Source organism: Ranitomeya imitator, chromosome 3 (assembly GCF_032444005.1).
Source record: "Ranitomeya imitator isolate aRanImi1 chromosome 3, aRanImi1.pri, whole genome shotgun sequence".
NCBI classification, from domain to species: Eukaryota; Metazoa; Chordata; class Amphibia; order Anura; family Dendrobatidae; genus Ranitomeya; species Ranitomeya imitator.
This window is the reverse complement of record NC_091284.1, coordinates 349,350,914-349,367,940: the sequence shown is the minus strand read 5'-3', so window position 1 is coordinate 349,367,940 and position 17,027 is coordinate 349,350,914.

Sequence of the window (17,027 nt, the reverse complement as noted above, 5' to 3'; positions counted from 1 at the left end):
TACCCCCCATTGGGAAATGTTTGGCAGCCCATGCACTTAGTGTTTGGGCATTACGAGTCTAGGAGACCCGCTCCTTTGTAATGGGTCAGTTTTTTTAGGCCCTTCTCCATGTTTTTTCCAAAGGGGGATTGGGGTGCATGCAAATTTGAGTCAAGGCGACCCTTGCATTCTATGCAAAAGGAAACAGTATGGCAGGACCAACTGAAGAATGTGAAATAGGTTTTCCTGTGGCCATCCAGTACCTGGGTCCAAAGGCTTCTTGGGTTTCCCATAGACTTACATAATGCTCGGTGCTGGGGTCGAGTACCCGAATATTCCAATTTGCTCAACCCGAGCAACGAGCACCCAAGCATTTTAGTGCTCACCCATCGCTAAAGACAACCTCTGGATATGATGCTGAACACTTGCACTTAACTTCTTTGGTCAAGCATGGTGAGGCCAGTTCTGAGTGGCATCTGTCTTGTTCACCTCTTTATGGTCTTGGCCACTGTGCTGCAGCTCGGTTTCAGGGTGTTAGCAATATTCTTATAGCATAAGCCTTTTTTATGTAGAACAATAATTATTTTTTTTTTACATTAGAGAGTTCTTTGCCATGAGGCACCCAGCTGAACTTTCAGCGACCAGTATGAGAGAGTGTGAGAGCAAATTAACCACACCTGCTCCCCACTCACATTTGAGATCTTATAAGACTAATGAGTCACATGACACCGGGAATGGAAAATGGCTAGCTGAGCACAATTTGGCCATTTTCACTTAAGGTACCGTCACATTTAGCGACGCTGCAGCGATCTAGACAACGATCCCGATCGCTACTGTGTCGCTGTGTGGTCGCTGGAGAGCTGTCAAACAGACAGCTCTCCAGCGACCAACTATGTGAAGTCCACTGGTAACCAGGGTAAACATCGGGTTACTAAGCGCAGGGCCGCGCTTAGTAACCCAATGTTTACCCTGGTTACCAGTGCTAATGTAAAAAAAACAAAACACTACATACTTACATTCCGTTGTCTGTCCCCCGGCGCTGTGCTTTCCTGCACTGACTGTGAGCGCCGGCTGGCCGTAAAGCACAGCGGTGATGTCACCGCTGTAATCTGCTTTAGGACTGGCCGGCGCTGACAGTGCAGGGAAGCAGAATGCCGAGAGACGTGACAGACACCGGAATGTAAGTATGTAGTGTTTTTTTTTTTTACATATACACTGGTAACCAGGGTAAACATCGGGTTACTAAGCGCGGCCCTGCGCTTAGTAACCCGATGTTTACCCTGGTTACCAGTGAAGACATCGCTGAATCGGCGTCATACACGCCGATTCAGTGATGTCTGCGGGAGATCCAGCGACAAAATAAAGTTCTGGACTTTCTGCTCCGACCAACGATGTCACAGCAGGATCCAGATCGCTGCTGTGTGTCAAACACAACGATATCGCTATCCATGACGCTGCAACGTCACGGATCGCTAGCGATATCATTGTGAAGTTGGTCAGTGTGAAGGTACCTTTAGGGGTGTACTCACTTTTGTTGCCAGCATTTTGGTCAATGATGCCTGTATGTTGACTTATTTAGAAGGCACACCAAATTTATACTGTTATACAAGCTGTACAATGTCTACTTTACATTGTATCAAAGTGTCTTCAGTGTTGTCCCATGAAAAGATATTTACAAAGCTGTGAGGGGTGTACTTAATTCTTTGACATACTGTATGGATTTTTATTGGAGAGGTGTAAGGAGGAAGCTAAGACAATGATAGCATCGGCTCCCATCTCCCAATTCATTATACATCCCCAATTCATCATGATGCTATCAGGGACTTCTAATGTATTGGGGAGGGGGTAAAGATGATAGGCCCTTTGTAATTATATTGTGGGGAACATGTTGCTACCAGGGATTTGTAATGCATTAAAAATGAACAAAGTCTGGATTAGCCCTGACTTTTTCAGACCACCAGATGACAGCAGCACATAAAGTGTTTTTAATTTTCAATATTTGATAAGGCCCTCCAGGTGTGTCTTCAAAGGAGGACCCTCCTTATAATTTTTTTCTGGCTTTGAACTGTGCAGAGCCTTTATGAGTCAGCAATGGACGGGAGGTTCACAGCGCGAGACTGAGGTTTGTTTCATCTCATCCGCTTGACTGTTCCGGAGGAACCCACTCACTCCCTAAATTTTTTTTTCTTTTTTACATTTTTTTCTTTAATTCTAAAACAATTTTTTTCATAAACTGACATATTTTTTTAACAAAATTTAAATAACTTTTTCATATTTGGTCTGGAACTCACATGGTAAAACATTGTCTAAACTCCCATCTCGACTCCAAAAAGAGGAAACGTCTAATCTCAACATTGGTGATATTCAGGGTCATATCCATAACCTGGAAATAAGTCATGTTGGGAGGATAGACTGGAATTTGGCGTACTTGTACAATTGCCAGTTGCAGTAGGTACAGGTGTATGGCCATAACTGTAGGCGTCAACATTGTCGGGCCTGTATGTTGCCACCTGCCAAAAACGCTGCGATGCAGCTGCTGCTGGTGGTGGTGGACGCACAATAGGGTTATTAAAAATGTTAAAAATACCCATCATTATATGTTGTGCAGGGGGTTGGGTGGATGTGCCATCAATTGCCGTTAACAGACAATTGGCTGCTGTCATGTCTATTTGCTGCTTGTCCCATGGCAGTGTCCTAAGGCGGTCTGCCAAAAGTGACCCAAATTTGTCATGCTCATCTTGCTTGCCCGAATTGTCAAGCAGATTGAGCGTTCTGCTAGTGAAATTTTTGATAACGTGCGATTGTTTTGACTTCTTTGGTGCCGCCCTTCTCAAAGCCACGGGATGGGCAGAAGCAGCCCCTATCCCCATGCGCCTCGACACACCACCACCAGAGCTGGATGCAGCATCCGAGGCAGTAGAAGCATTGTTGGAGTCTGACACCTTGCTCGTATTACCTGGAATGGCCATTTCTCCAAAGGTATCAGTCAAATCTTGTGACTTTCCAGACGAAGATATGTTCCCCGGAGAATCTTGGCTGGCCATCCTGCATTCTTCAACCTCCTCTCCAATATTGTGCTCCGAGGTGTCACCTTCAAGGTCTGGTGGTGTTTGGGCATAGACGTTGATTTCTATTCTGCAGACCGAAGAAAAATCCATGTTACAAAACCTGAAGGTCCAAGAGCCAATGGAACTACCGAGCACCAGTTGACGGTACTGGAACCCGGTTACTAAGCAGGAGGTACCTGTGCCAGAAAGCACTACCAAGGACCACCTGACATTGGTGGAACTCGGATGCCCAGTAGGAGGCACCTAAGCCAAAGGCTCTGCCTGGAACCAGGTGATGGTACTGGAACCAGGGGGACTTATTCAAGATTGTCTTCCTAAGAACCAGCTAATGGTGCTGGAAGTCAGATAGGCAGCAGAAGATCCACAGGAAAACAAAAGTTGCTAGGCCACGAGCCAGCTGTAGTTACCGAAAATCCACAGTCCTACAGGGGGAACTTGTCCTATTGGCACTACGGAACCAGCCTTGATTGCCAGTTCCCGCAGCCCACATAGGAAGCACCTTAACTGCAGGCACCATAGAGTCGGCTAACCCGACTGCAACACGACAAGACAACGTATTTGAGTCAAAGTGAACTTGACACTACACAGAAACAGCTGGCGTGCTGGAAACAGGCTGGGCAGGAGGGAGTACCCGTGCCAAAGACACTTCAGAGCAGCAACTGGCGGTGTTGGAGCCCAGGGATTAAATGACAAACAGAGTGTTGGCTGAGGCCTAATTGGAGCAAGTTGAAAGGGAACCTTAATCCCCCCCAGGCGTTTGCAACTAAAAGAGCCACCTTGTGCAGCAGTAATGCTGCACAAGGAAAAGGTGGCTCTTTTAATTATGCTCCTTGCACACGCTGAATGAAACACTTATAAAATTTGGCCCCTCATACCGTGAAACCGTCTCGGAGGCGGGACTTTCCTTCTTAATGAGACGTAGCACAGGTGTCATTCATACCCCCTTGGTGCCGGGCACAGCCTACTAAGCGTTGTTTGTTTGTGTACTGGAGCCTGCGCTGTTATGTTATCGCTTGGCCATTCACAGTTAGCGCTGCCCGTCTTCTGACATCATTTGATGTCAGCCAGACTGCACCTGTGCGGTCGCGCTGCCTGAGATCACGCCCCGCAGCGTCTTCTGATTTATTCACACTGCGGGGCCGGGATTCATGGGCATGCTCAGTGCATATCTTTGCCTCTCACTCATCTCCTTCCGCCTTCTTCAGACTGTGCAGCGTCAGCTGATCCCTATTCACATGCCACGGCCATAACGCCGCAGTGTGACGAAGGCGGAAGGAGATGAGTGAGAGGCGAAGATATGCACTGCGTATGCCCATGAATCCTAGCCCCGCAGTGTTTTTTTATGTCTTCACACTGCAGGGCTGGGATTCATTGCCTTGCGCAGTGCATATCTTCGCCTCTCACTCATCTCCTTCTGCCTTCTTCCGACTGTGCGGCATCAGCTAATCCCTAATCACATGCCATGGCCGTGAAGCCACACAGGCTGAAGAAGGCGGAAGGAGATGAGGGAGAGGCGAAGATATGCACTGCACATGCCCGTGACTCCCAGCCCAGCAGTGTGAATAAATAAGACACTGCGGGGCGTGATCTCAGGCAGGGCGGCCACACAGGCGCAGCCAGCCTGACAACAAATGATGTCACAAGATGGGCAGGCTAAATGGCCAAGGGATAACATAACAGCGCAGGCTCTGGTACACAAACAATCAACGCTCAGGAGGCTGCGCCCGGCACCAAGGGGGTATGAATGACGGCTGTGCTGCGTCTCATTAAGAAGGAAAGACACACCTCCGGGACGGTTTGAAGATACGAGAGGACACATTTTATAAGTGTTTAGTTCAGCCTGTGCAAGGAGAATAACTAAAAGAGCCAACTTGTCCAAATGCAGCATTAGTGCTGCACAAGGTGGGTCTTTTAGTTACAAATGCCTGGGGGGGACAGGTTCCCTTTAATTTCTGTTGTTGTGTCAGCGTGGAGGTCGCAGGACACATTGGCGGATACACATCAGGGGAGAAGCTGACGTTACTGAACCCCAATAGCACGGCAGGAAGTGTTGACTGTGCAAACGGCACTTCTGGGCAGCAACTGGCGGTGTTGAAGCCCAGGGATTACATGAGAAACACAGTGTAGGCCGAGGCCTAATTTGAGCAAGTTTCAAATCTGTGGTAGTGTGAATGTGGAGGGAGCAGGCGAAATTGCCACACACACAGCAGGGGAGCAGCTGGCGTTACTGTACCCCAATAACAGAGGAGCAACTGTTGACTGTGCAGACAGCTCTTCCGGGCAGCAACTGGCGGTGTTGGAGCCCAGGGAAAGCAGGAGGAGCAGACGTGAGTTATTGCCGCACACACAGCAGGGGAACAGCTGGCGTTACTGAATCCCAATAACAGAGGAGCAACTTTTGACTGTGCAGACAGCACTTCCGAGCAGCAACTGGCGGTGTTGGAGCACAGGGAAAGCAGGAGGAGCAGACATGAGTTATTGCCACACACAGAGCAGGGGAGCAGCTGGCATTAATGAACCCCAATTACAGAGGAGCAACTGTTGACTGCGCAGACAGCACTTCCAGGTAGCAACTGGCAGTGTTGGAGCCCAGGGAAAGCAGGAGGAGCAGATGTGAGTTATTGCCACACATACAGCAGGGGAACAGCTGGCGTTACTGAACCCCAATAACAGAGGAACAGCTGTTGACTGTGCAGACAGCACTTCCGGGCAGCAACTGGCGGTGTGGGAGCCCAGGGAAAGCAGGAGGAGCAGACGTGAGTTATTGCCGCACACACAGCAGGAGAGCAGCTGGCGTTACTGCACCCCAATAACAGAGGAGCAATTGTTGACTGTGCAGACAGCACTTCCGGGCAGCAACTGGTGGTGTTGGAGCCCAGGGAAAGCAGGAGGAGCAGAGTGTAGACTGAGGCCTGATTGGAGCAAGTTGAAAGTGAACATTGAACCCCCCCAGGTGTTTGTAGCTGAAAGAGCCACCAAGTGCTACACTAATGCTGCACAAGGAAACGGTGGCTTTTAATTATACTCCTTTCAAACGCAGAACTAAACACTTATAAAATGTGTCCCCTCATACCGTGAAACCATCCCGGAGGTAGGACTTTCCTTCGAAATGAGACACAGCACAGCCGTCATTGCTCCCCCCTTGGTGCCGGGCACCGCCTCCTCAGCGATGTTTGAATCTGTCCCATAGCCTGCGCTGTTATGTTAAACCTTGGGCATGCGCCGTTAGCGCTGCCCGTCTTCTGACATCATTTGGTGTCAGGCTGACTGCGCCTGTGCGGCCGCGCTGCCTGAGATCCCGTCTCGCAGTGTCTTCTGATTTAATCACACTGTGGGGTTGGGATTCATGGGCATGCGCAGTGCATATCTTCGCCTCTCACTCATCTCCTTCCGGCTTCTTCAGACTGTGCGGCGTCATGGCCGTGGCATTCGATTAGGGATCAGCTGATGCCGCACAGTCTCAAGAAGGCATATGGAGATGAGTGAGAGCCTGAGGCGGAGATATGCACAGCGCATGCCCATGAATCCCAGCCCCGCAGTGTGAATAAATCAGAAGACACTGCGAGGCGGGATCTCTGGCAGCGCAGCCACACAGGCGCAGTCATCCTGACACCAAATTATGTCAGAAGACGGGCAGCGCTAACTGCGCATGCCCAAGGTTTAACATAACAGCGCAGGCTCCGGGACAGATTCAAACAACGCTGAGGAGGTGGCGCCCGGCGCCAAGGGGATAGGAGTGATGGCTGTGCTGCATCTCATTACGAAGGAAAGTCCCACCTCCAGGACGGTTTCACGGTATGAGGGGACACATTTTATAAGTGTTAAGGTCAGCATGTGCAAGGAGCACAAAAGAACCACCTTTTCCCTGTGCAGCATTACTGCTGCACAAGGTGGCTCTTTCAGACACAAATGCCTGGGGGGAGGGGACAGGTTCCCTTTAATTTCTATTGCCGGATACACAGCAGGGGATCAGCTGACGTTACTGAAACCCAATAACACGGCAGCAAGTGTTGATTGTGCAACGGCACTTCCGGGCAGCAACTGGCGGTGTTGGAGCCCAGGGAATGCAGGAGAGGCAGAGTGTAGTGCATTGCATAAGAAAGGAAAGAGGGCACTCACCGATCTGAAGCTTGACTTGACTTTATTGAATGCTCATAAAAACATCATGGCCGGGAGAGTGAACAAGGAGCTCCTGTGAGCGGTGTGGAGATGACGGCTGTTTCGCGCTCTCACTGCGCTTCCACGGGTCTCTATCATAGAGACCCGTGGAAGCGCTGTGAGAGCGCAAAACGGCCGTTGTCTCCACACTATCATAGAGACCCGTGGAAGCGCAGCGAGAGCGCAAAATGGCCGTCGTCTCCACACTGCTCACAGGAGCTCCTTGTTCACTCTCCCGGCCATGATGTTTTTATGAGAATTCAATAAAGTCAAGTCAAGCTTCAGATCGGTGAGTGCCCTCCTTCCTTTCTTATGCAATGCACTGACTCTCATGTGATTTCTGGAGGAGGACCCGGCAGCTTGTGGTGGAATTTTGACTGTTTTGCTGTATGGAAGCACTTGATGTGCACAGAGGCTGGGAATCTCCAAGTGGAAGGTAGTGCCGTCACTCTTTTTTCTTTTTCTTTTGTTAAAGACTGTTTACAGGAGAAGCAGAGTGTAGGCCGAGGCCTGCACTCACGACAGTTTAGTACCTGTTGTAGTGTCAGCGTGGCGGTCACAGGACACATTGCCAGATACACAGCAGGGGAGTAGTTGACATTACTGAACCCCGCTAACACATGAGCGAGTGTTTTTCTCTGTGCAGACAGCACTTCCGAGCACCAACTTGCGGTGTGGGAGCCTAGGGTCAACCAGGGTGTAAGCCGAGGCCTAATTGGACTGAGTTTAATATCTGTTGTAGTGTCAGCATGGCTGTCGCAGGACACATTGCCGGTTAACTAGCAGGGGAGCAGCTGACATTACTGAACCCCACTAACACAGGAGCGAGTGTTTTTCTTTGTGCAGACAGCACTTCCGAGCACCAACTGGCAGTGTTGGAGCCCAGGGTCAATCAGGGTGTAGGCCGAGGCCTGCACTCGAGCCAGTTTAATATCTGTTGTAGTGTCAACGTGGAGGTCGCAGGACACATTGCCGGATACACAGCAGGGGAGCAGCTGACGTTACTGAACCCCACTGACACAGTAGCGAGTGTTTTTCTCTGTGCAGACAGCACTTCCGAGCACCAACTAGCGGTGTGGGAGCCCAGGGTCAATCAGGGTGTAGGCCGAGGCCTAATTGGAGCGAGTTTAATATCTGTTGTAGTGTCAGCATGGCTGTCGTAGGACACATTGCCGGATAACCAGCAGGGAAGCAGCTGACGTTACTGAACCCCACTAACACAGGAACGAGTGTTTTTCTCCATGCAGACAGCACTTCCGAGCATCAACTGGCGGTTGGGGAGCCCAGGGTCAATCAGCGTGTAGGCCGAGGACTGCACTCGAGCCAGTTTAATATCTGTTGTAGTGTCAGCGTGGCAGTGTTGGAGCCCAGGGATTACAGGAGAAACAGAGTGTAAGCCGAGGCCTAATTGGAGCAAGTTTCAAATCTGTAGTAGTGTGAGTGTGGAGGTAGCAGGAGCAATGGCCGGATACACAGCAGGGGAGCAGCTGACGTTACTGAACCCCACTAACACGGCAGCAAATGTTGACTGTGCAGACGGCACTTCCAAGCTGCAAATGGCGTTGTTGAAGCCCAGGGAATCCAGGAGCAGAGTGTAGGCCGAGGCCTAATTGGAACAATTTGAAAGGGAACCTTTAACCCCCCCCCCCAGGCATTGATAACTGAAAGAGCCACCTTGTGCAGCAGTAATGCTGCACAAGGAAAAGGTGGCTCTTTCAGTTCTGCTCCTTGCACACGCTGAACTACAGGAAAGATATATTTCTCTGCACCGTGTGTTAGGAGTCGAGTTTCCTCTGCTGCACAGGGGGAATCTCGATCCGTGTCTGCTGCGGTCTCCCATTCAGCATCGGCCGCAGTGGGGTCTGCTCAGCGGAGACGTCGCTCCCAGCGTCTCGCTGAGGCTGATTCGGTGCATAGGGTCACTACTGCCTTTTCTGGCTTTCCTATGGTACCCTGCACTGATCTGCGGCGAGCAGGCCTCTCTGGGACTAAGTCCTTATCTACACACACTGAGCATGCCCAGGGCAAGGTCTCCCATTGGAGGTCGAGGGTCACATGTTCGGTCACATGTTCAGGTACTGCAGCGCATCCCATTGGTCCTCCAGGAAGGTCCTGAAAGGGCAAAACTTTGGTAGCAGCTTCCTGTGCTGTAACTATATAAACTGCGCATCACCGCACGGCCATGCGCTAGTATCGTCTTTTGTCATATGCTTTGCGCCAATGTGGTCATGCGTTTGTATGTGTTCAGGGACCCGGCTGAAATAAGCCCCTAGAATGCTGGCACCTCCGGCGAGGAGATTGTGTATAAGTGTGTTCAGGAACCCGGCTGAAATAAGCCCCTAGAATGCTGGCTCCTCCGGCGAGGAGATTGTGTATGCATGCATGACCACTCACTGCTCACATCTGGGTAGTTGGCATGTGCCTCTGTGAAAGTCTAACAGGGCACAGAGCCTGCCTCTCGCGGTTACTCTGTGAAGCTAACAGAGTTGGTATATACCGCCATATAGAGCCGCCATTATTGTAATGTAAAACCTGTCCATTTATAATGACCACGGACAAGATAAAGATCACCAATTCACATCAGGACTACAAGATACCAGGTACTTTCAGCTGCGACACTTCTAATGTGGTGTACCTAATTATTTGTACTAAATGTCCAACTGGGGGTCTGAATGTGGGGGAGACAGGGCAGATACTGAGAACAAGGATGAACTCTCATTGCCATACAATAAGAGAAAAAAGAATGGATCTACCTGTGGCAATACATTTTTGTCTCCCAAATCATAACATTATGGACATGAAATTACTTGTGTTAAAAGGTAGCTTCAAATCTCAGAGACAGAAGAGTCTGGGAATATAAACTGATGACGACCTTTGACAGTCTTAATGCAGGAATGAATGTGTCGAACGGATTTATGTCTTTTTACATCAACTAAGGAACTTGCCCCTCAGACTGTGAGGGGTCATCACAACAGAGACCCTAATCAGAGGACAATAAAACATTCCTTATCTAAGAACTGGCCCAATATTTATGGACATAACTGTTTATCACTCATGATAATTCTGCTTCATGTCACCTGTCTTATCCATGGTTTTCCCCCCTTTCTTTTTTTCTATGTTGTGCATAAATATGTGATTCTTCAGAATTTGTTTTAGTCTTTGCCTGATGAAGAGACCTGTGTAGTCTCGAAAGCTTGCAATTTGTTACCATCTTTTCAGTTAGCCATTAAAAGGTATCAACCACTGAGGACTCTCAATTCTAAATATTTTTCACGCTTAACTAAACACTTATAAAATGTGTCCCCTCATACCATGAAACCGTCCCGGAGGTGGAACTTAATGAGAAGCAGCACAGCCGGCATTCATACCCCCTTGGCGGCAGACGCCGCCTACTCAGCGTTTTTTGAATCTGTCCCAGAGCCAGTGCTATTATGTTAAACCTTGGGCATGCGAGTTAGCGATGCCTGTCTTCTGACATCATTTGGTGTCAGGCTGACTGCACCTGTGCGGCCACGCTGCCCGAGATCACGACCCACAGTGTCTTCTGATTTATTCACACTGCGGGGCTGGGATTCATGGGCATGCACAGTGCATATCTTCGCTTCTCAGTCATCTCCTTCCGCCTTCTTCAGACTGTGCGGTGTCACGGCTGTGGCATGTGATTAGGGATCAGCTGACGGCGCACAGTCTGAAGAAGGCGGAAGGAGATGAGTGACAGGCAAAGATATGCACAGTGCATGGCCATGAATCCCAGCCCCACAGTATGAATAAATCAGAAGACACTGTAGGGCGGGATCTCGGACAGCGCGACCTCACAGGAGCAGTCAGCCTGACATCAAATGATGTCAGAAGATGGGTAGCGCTAACTGCGCATGCCCAAGGTTTAACATAACAGCGCTGGCTCCGGGACAAATTCAAACAACGCTGAGGGGGCGGCACCCAGCGACAAGGGGGTATGAATGCTGGCTGTGCTGCGTCTCATTACGAAGGAAAGTCCCACCTCCGGGATGGTTTCACGGTATGAGGGGACACATATTTTATAAGTGTTAAGTTCAGCATGTGCAAGGAGCAAAACTAAAAGAGCCACCTTTTCCTGGTGCAGCATTTGTGCTGCACAAGGTGGCTCTTTCAGTTACAAACGCCTGGGGGGGACAGGTTCCCTTTCATTTCTGTAGTAGTGTGAGTGTGGAGGTAGCAGGAGCAATTTCCGGATACACAGCAGGGGATCAGCTGACGTTACTGAAACCCAATAACACTGGGTCATGTGTTGACTGTGCAGACGGCACTTCTGAGCAGCAACTGGCGGTGTTGAAGCCCAGGGATTACAGTTCAGGTGGTAGAAACATGAACACAACAGGAGACCTGGATACTGTTGCCAACCAAGTATTTAATCTGGAAGAGTAGTGGCAAATTCCTGCAAGATCCAGGCCTTTTTCATTTTCAGAAAAGTAAGCCAGTTAACGTTATCGGAGGATAGTCGCATGCGACCGTCTGTTAGTACACCACCTGCGGCACTAAAGACACGTTCTGATAATACACTAGCAGCAGGGTAAGCCAGCACCTCCAATGCATACTGACAAAGCCCTGGCCATGTATCCAGCTTAGAAACCCAAAACTTGAAGCGGGAAGAGCCATGTGGGAGTACACTGAGAGTGCAAGACATGTAGTCTGTCACCATCTGAAGGAAACATTGCCTCCTGCTGACTGGAGTCGTCTGTGATGGTGTTGACATTTGTGGCGGGCACACAAAAGTTTGCCACAGTTGGTCCATACTGGTCTTGCCTTGTGCTGAGGCACTGCTTCTGCTCCCTGTTTGTGCTGAGCTTCCTTCACTGCCTCGACGCACTGAGCTGCTTTGTAAACCACTAGCAGCACTGCTCTCAGTTGGACTGGAGAAGATGATGGAATGCACCAGTGTGTCTATGTCAGGGGTGTGAAACTGCATTCCTCAAGGGCTGCAAACAGGTCATCTTTCAGGATTTCCTTGTACTGCACAGGTGATAATTTAATCACCTACACAAATAATGAGTTGGTGATTAAATTATCACCTGTGCAGTACAAGGAAATCCTGAAAACATGACCTGTTTGCAGCCCTCGAGGAATACAGTTTGACACCCCTGGTCTATGTACTCCTGCATTTTACGCTCTCGGTTCAACAGTGTTATGAGGCTTTGTAAGTTGTCCCAATAGCGTGGATCTAGGAAGGTGTACACCAAATAATCTGCCATGTTGAGAATGTGGGCAATGCGGCAGTCGTTTCTCAGGCACTGCAGCATGAAATCAACCATGTGCTGCAGACTGCCAACTGGCCAAGAAACGCTGTCCCCTGCTTGAGCCGTGATCTCTGCCTGCTCTGCATCACCCCGCCCTCGCTCTACATACTGACTACTGGAGCATTGTGTAACTCCCTCCTCTGGACAGATGTCTTCCTCCTCCATTGACTCCTCCTCATCTTCCTCACAAAATGTCCCCTGCCTAGGCCTTTGTGAGGAACCATGTTGCGCAGATTGTCCAGAAGCAGATGGCATTTGGGACTCCTCATCCGCCACCTCTTCCACAACATCATCCCTTAGTGCTTGCAGTGTTCTTTAAGTAGGCAGATAAGGGGTACAGTCATGCTGACTAGTGCATCATCTGCACTCACCATCCACGTGGAATCATCGAAGGCACGCAAAACCTGGCAGATGTCCTTCATAGTGGCACACTCAGAGGTTGTGAAGTCTGAACGGCGCGCAGTGTGACTTCTTTGCGCCTGATGCAGCTGGTACTCTATTACTGCTGGCTGCTGCTCACACAACCGCTCCAACATATGTAACGTTGAATTCCACCTGGTGGGTAGGTCACATATGATGCGATGTTCCGGAAGGCGGAATTGGCACTGCAGAGCTGCAAGGTGCGATCTTGCCATGCTGGAATGCCGGAAGATCCGGAGAGTCCCATTGTCACACACTTCCAAGCCTGGCTGGAAATTCGCTGGCACAAACCACACGTCGCTCTCTTGCTTGATGGCATTCCAGAGCTCCTGCGCTGTGTGGCTTTGATTCCCCAAAGAAATTAATTTCAGTACGGCCTGTTGACGTTTGGCCACGACTGTGCTCATATCGGTCGTAACAGGTAAGCGTTCACGGTCATGGTGGAGGTAGACCGTGACGGCTCTTGCAGCGATGATTCAGAGGAACTGGAGTATGAGGAGGAGGCAATGTGTACAGACTGGATTCCTGCAATCCTTGGAGTTGGCGGAACACGTGCAGCGCCACTCTGAAGATCTGGATCCGGCTCCACAACATTTACCCAATGGGCAGTGAGGGAAAGGTATCGTCCCTGTCCATGGTTACTGGTCCATGCATCGGTGGTGAGGTGGACCTTGTTACTGATGGCGTTTAGTAGTGCATGTTTAATGTTTCCCTCCACATGCTTTTGCAAGGCAGGGACGGCTTGCCTGCTGAAGTAAAAGCGGCTGGGCACGTTGTATTGTGAGACTGCCAATGCCATCAAGTTGTGGAAGGTGTCAGTCTCCACCAGCCTGAATGACAGCATTTCAAGGGACAGTAGTTTTGCAATGCCAGCATTCAGAGCCTGCGATCGTGGGTGGTTTGCCGAGAATGGCCGCCTTTTCTCCCATGCCTGTGCTACCAATGGCTGTAGAATGGGCTGGGAGTGTGAGGATGACTGGGAACGTGGTGCTGTGGATGGAAGTACACTGGGTCTCTGTGAATTACACTGGGCTCTGGAAGCCGAACCAGCTGTGAGTGAGCTGGAGGAAGAGGTTACAACATGAGCTGAAGAGGTGGTTGGTGCCGCTGTTGGTTGGCCCAGGTCTTCAGTGTGTTTTTGTAACTCCACCACGTGCTTGGTCCGCACATGTTTCCACATATTTGTGGTATTGAGGTTGCTGACACTTTTCCCTCTTTTGACTTTCTGATGACACAGCTTGCATTTGACAAAGCAAATGTCATCTGCAACTGTGTCAAAAAAAGGACCAGGCACTGCAAGTCTCGGGAGCCCCCATTTTGGCTTCTGGAAGAGGCAAGCTCCTTATGGGTGCCGAAGTGGAGGCTACAGGCAATGCAGTCTTCCCCCTCCCTCTCTCTCTCTTTGGGCCATTCGAGGAATCTCTTCCTCAGAGCTGCTCCCACCACCTTCCTGCTCCTCACGCCACGATGGGTCAAGGACCTTATCATCTACACTACCCTCTTCCACCAACTGCTTCTCCTGGGTAGTCTCGTCAGCACAGTACGCACCAGAAAATGGCACCTGAGTCTCATCATCAGATGTGTACTGAGGTGTGCTGACCGGAGGCACTGGCCCAACCGCCTCTTCAGATTCAGAGAGACAAAGCTGTTGGGCATCACTGCATACTGCCTCTTCTTCCATTTCTGGAATGCTGCTTGGCTGGCCCCCTCTTTCCAAGCCAAGAGATTCAGAGAACAGAAGTAGAGGTGGCTCCTGTCCTGGGCTCTCTGACTGCCTGGGCAATTTGGCAGGTGGGCAAGAAAAAGAGGAGTGCTCTCCAGTGCTCTGTGCCTGAGAGGATGTGGACCTAATTGAAGTCGATGCGTTTGCTGCCATCCATCTGACAACAGCTTCAATTTGTTCATCCCGCAGCAGCAGGGTACGGCGATCTCCTACAAAGCTGCGCATAAAGGACAGTTCCCAGCTGAAAAAGGGGGATGATGAGTCACCAGTGCCCGCAGCAGGCACAGAATCCCCACGTCCTCGCACTATATGGCAGCTATGGGGCAATAATGAATGGTACAGAGTACTATATGGCACAGCTATGGGGCAATAATGAACGGCGCAGAATACTATATGGCAGCTATGGGGCAATAATGAATGGTACAGAGCACTATATGGCACAGCTATGGGGCAATAATGAACGGCGCAGAGTACTATATGGCAGCTATGGGGCAATAATGAACGGTGCAGAGCACTATATGGCAGCTATGGGGCAATAATGAACGGTGCAGAGCACTATATGGCAGCTATGGGGCAATAATGAATGGTGCAGAGTACCATATGGCAGCTATGGGGCAATAATGAACGGTACAGAGCACTATATGGCACAGCTATGGGGCAATAATGAACGGTACAGAGCACTATATGGCACAGCTATGGGGCAATAATGAACGGCGCAGAGTACTATATGGCAGCTATGGGGCAATAATGAACGGTGCAGAGCACTATATGGCACCTATGGGGCAATAATGAACGGTGCAGAGCACTATATGGCAGCTATGGGGCAATAATGAATGGTGCAGAGTACCATATGGCAGCTATGGGGCAATAATGAATGGTACAGAGCACTATATGGCACAGCTATGGGGCAATAATAAACGGCGCACAGTACTATATGGCACAGCTATGGGGCAATAATGAACAGCGCAGAGCACTATATGACAGCTATGGGGCAATAATGAACGGCGCAGAGTACTATATGGCAGCTATGGGGCAATAATGAACGGTGCAGAGCACTATATGGCACAGCTATGGGCCATAATGAACGGTGCAGAGTACTATATGGCAGCTATGGGGCAATAATGAACGGTACAGAGCACTATATGGCACAGCTATGGGGCAAGAATGAACGGTGCAGAGCACTATATGGCACAGCTATGGGGCAATAATGAACGGTACAGAGCACTATATGGCACAGCTATGGGGCAATAATGAACGGTGCAGAGCACTATATGGCAGCTATGGGGCAATAATGAACGGTGCAGAGCACTATATGGCACAGCTATGGGGCAATAATGAACGGTGCAGAGCACTATATGGCACAGCTATGGGGCAATAATGAACGGTGCAGAGCACTATATGGCAGCTATGGGGCAATAATGAACGGTGCAGAGCACTATATGGCACAGCTATGGGGCAATAATGAACGGTGCAGAGCACTATATGGCACAGCTATGGGGCAATAATGAACGGTGCAGAGCACTATATGGCAGCTATGGGGCAATAATGAATGGTGCAGAGCACTATATGGCACAGCTATGGGGCAATAATGAACGGTGCAGAGCACTATATGGCACAGCTATGGGGCAATAATGAACGGTGCAGAGCACTATATGGCAGCTATGGGGCAATAATGAACGGTGCAGAGCACTATATGGCACAGCTATGGGGCAATAATGAACGGTGCAGAGCACTCTATGGCACAGCTATGGGGCAATAATGAACGGTACAGAGCACTATATGGCACAGCTATGGGGCAAGAATGAACGGTGCAGAGCACTATATGGCACAGCTATGGGGCAATAATGAACGGTACAGAGCACTATATGGCACAGCTATGGGGCAATAATGAACGGTGCAGAGCACTATATGGCACAGCTGTGGGGCAATAATGAACGGTGCAGAGCACTATATGGCACAGCTATGGGGCAATAATGAACGGTGCAGGGCACTATATGGCACAGCTATGGGGCAAGAATGAACGGTGCAGAGCACTATATGGCACAGCTATGGGGCAATAATGAAGGGTACAGAGCACTATATGGCACAGCTATGGGGCAATAATGAACGGTGCAGAGCACTATATGGCAGCTATGGGGCAATAATGAACGGTGCAGAGCACTATATGGCACAGCTATGGGGCAATAATGAACGGTGCAGAGCACTATATGGCACAGCTATGGGGCAATAATGAACGGTACAGAGCACTATATGGCACAGCTATGGGGCAATAATGAACGGTGCAGAGCACTATATGGCAGCTATGTGGCAATAATGAACGGTGCAGAGCACCAGAGCAGGTCTCCCATTGGAGGTCGAGGGTCACATGTTCGGTCACATGTTCAGGTACTGCAGCGCATCCCATTG